Source organism: Schistocerca serialis, chromosome 1, assembly GCF_023864345.2.
Source record: "Schistocerca serialis cubense isolate TAMUIC-IGC-003099 chromosome 1, iqSchSeri2.2, whole genome shotgun sequence".
NCBI classification, from domain to species: domain Eukaryota; kingdom Metazoa; phylum Arthropoda; class Insecta; order Orthoptera; family Acrididae; genus Schistocerca; species Schistocerca serialis.
In genome coordinates this window covers 622,748,850-622,751,812 of record NC_064638.1, presented here as the reverse complement: position 1 = coordinate 622,751,812, position 2,963 = coordinate 622,748,850, and the positions used below count along the sequence as shown (strand labels likewise).

General features: G+C 39.7%; 1 pseudogene; it reads right to left on the bottom strand.

The window, feature by feature from the left end:
* Positions 1-403: 403 nt before the first annotated feature.
* LOC126430013 (5S ribosomal RNA) lies at positions 404-521 on the bottom strand (annotated as a pseudogene).
* Between the last annotated feature and the right edge of the window lie 2,442 nt (positions 522-2,963).

Below are 2,963 nucleotides of genomic sequence, written 5' to 3'. Positions count from 1 at the left end.
GAAAGCTATGGGTAAAGAAACGGCTAATGCAAAGGTAGGAATTCATCCGTGCCCAGTTATTTGAGGAGATGGGAGCCGATAATTTTCGTTATTATTTAGGAATGACTGAAACATGCTCTTCGGATGTACTGAACTTCATTAAACCACATTTGACGAAAGAGAATAAATTCCTGAAAAAGCTGTAACCTGCGAGTAGTGGTGTTAGCTTACTTTACGCATTCTAGCCATTGGCAGAAGTTATGATGACCTCTAATTCAGAGCAGTAGTTAACTCACCACCCTGCCCCCAAAACACATGCACACTTAGACTTAACTCACGCCCTCTACCATCCGACCGCCGTGTTATCCTCAGCAGAGGAGTTGTTTCTAAATTGCCATCACGAGGGTGACTGCAACCCGAAAAATGCCAACGGCGCATGGCGTTCCGGATGGTCACCCATCCAAGTGCCGGCCACACCCGACAGCGCTTAATTTCGGTGATCTGACGGGAACCGGTGTATCCACTGCGGCAAGGCCGTTGCCATTACTCACGCACACATACAACTAATATACAAAACGATTCCTGAAATCTGCAAGATGATTTATAGTTGCATGAGGAAAACAATCCAAAAAAGACAAATTATGATCATGTAAACTTTAGGAATTTATTTATGTTTGTAGCTTCAAAGATGTCTCCTAAAACTTTAAGAAAATCATTTAAATTAGAAGAAGAAAGGTCACGTGTGGTAGTGACATATCATCTAATAAATACAGCTAAAGATAAGTAAGAGATGAAGCATTTAGCAAACAAGTATTGAAAGAACTGTGACTGACGCCCAAACAACAGGGAACTGACATGCATTTGAGACTAGAAAATTGTGCATTGATAATGCCTAGGCACTAGCCGAAATCTGGATTTGCCAAATAAAAGCTGCCAAAGAAGGACGACTGATTGCTGCGGTGTATAATTTATAAATCAGATCCAGTCGCTGAGTGCACCCACTTTCCTAATGGAAGGTAACCTGATTTAGCTGTAAAAAAAGTCATACACTTTTCTGGAAGGTATGGCGATCTGCTAAATTTTTTTAGCAATTTTAGCAATGAAGCAAGTACATTTTATTAGTAAAACTGAGTCTGCTGCATCAGGCCGGAACTAGTGCGTGGGTGGGTGCGGGTGCGGGGGGGAGGGGGGGGGCTGCAAACCGGGGTATCTGATCGGCCCTGGGCGGCAATTTCAGAGGACGCCAAATTCATATTCTCGAAGAAAAAAAAACCTTGTTTAACAAAGCCCGTAGCATCCAGCGCACGTCGGTCTATCGATTATTCACACGATTTTGAAACACATCCCTGTTGGTTTTTGAACAATTTTGAACACATTCTAAGTAGATTTCTGAAAGAATCGTAAGTTGATTTTTGAATGCGTGCAAATTATACGAGATGTCTCTGCCAGGAGAATCTCCATCGCATCAAGAAATAAAAAAACTTTTCCGCAGACAAAATGGAATGGGGTTAAACGAGCTGAGCCGAATAAACTCGAAGGGCGAATACCAACCACTGTTTGTTTATGCGGTTGATTGGGTGTGGGAATGATAAGCGTTGTTATAATTATTAGCGAAATCCACAGATTCAGACTACCGGAGTGGAAACGAACGAATTACAGGAATAACAGCTAAGAAATATTACATACTATCTTCTCGGCGTGTCCAAGAAAATAAAATTTTGACAGAAACTTTTTGCCAGGCTACTAAGAACCAGTCGTACAGTCCACGGTTAGCAGCCGCTTGGCGCGGTAAACGCGTTGTACGAACACGTGATAGCGCCTAACCGGAGAATAAAGGCTGGATAACTGAACCGCTGATACTGGCAACGTTAGTGAAGTCAACCGGAGAATAAATTTTGACAATGACAGGAATAGTTACAGAATTAGTGATGACAAGATTGTTTGTTAGAACGAGAAAGGATAAGAAACGGGGACATAACACAAATTATATGGAAGCATACAACAGTTCCAAATTTATATAAAAATTTCGTACTGCTGCTACTACTTTTCGATATCATCCTTGAGAAACTGGAGCATATGGCTGAAATGCGAAACTATTTCCTAACATAAAACTTCTTGCTTGTAGTAGGTCCAACAGGCATTTGATATTGGTACTTGATAAATTATATTCTGTCGTGTTATTTATGTAAATGAGGTAGATAAAAATGACCATCTGTGCGAAAACAGTCTCGCTTATTTGGCGTGTGTTACTATTGCTGCAATATTAGAAAGGCCTGTTTCCTTTTATCTTGTAGACATTGACAAAATAGACGTAATAAAAATCGAGAAACCGCATAAGTCTTGCATACTACTCGTATTAACAGCTTTCTCAGTATTAGACAAAGACATTTTGATTTTTAATGTAGCAAAACGTTTGACGATCTTTTGTGAGGTAATTGTCTTTCGCAGAAGGGAAAGCTGTAGCAAGATTAGAGAGAAAAATAATGCTGGGACCTAAGGATTGAAATAATGTGTACTGTCTTGCTTGTCTCTTGTCTTTACTGTTTTTATGTTTCTATATTTAATTATATGTCACTCGAAAGAGAAAAATATTAGCTAATAGGCAATAAAGAGTTCTTATTCTTCTGATCACAAATAATCTCACCCAGAACTAATTCTGAGGTTTGTTTTTTAAGAGGGGTTGAATGTCAAACCGACCGACTGTGAGCAGGACAGGCACCATGGGACATTTTAATTTCCACTGTGCTGAATATAGGTTTCATGTCTTTCATTACAAAATACACGCTTTTGAATTTCACAGAGAGAAATACAGTGACGTGCGATAGAAGAATGCTTTGTGAAGAGGCGGGTCACTGCACTTTGGCACACTTAAGACCAAATAACATGTCTTACACTTCCTCGAACATATATGTTTTATATATCAACCTCTGCAGAAAGACGTGCGCTACAAAAGGAACACGTTTTAGAAAAATCGATTTTTTTTT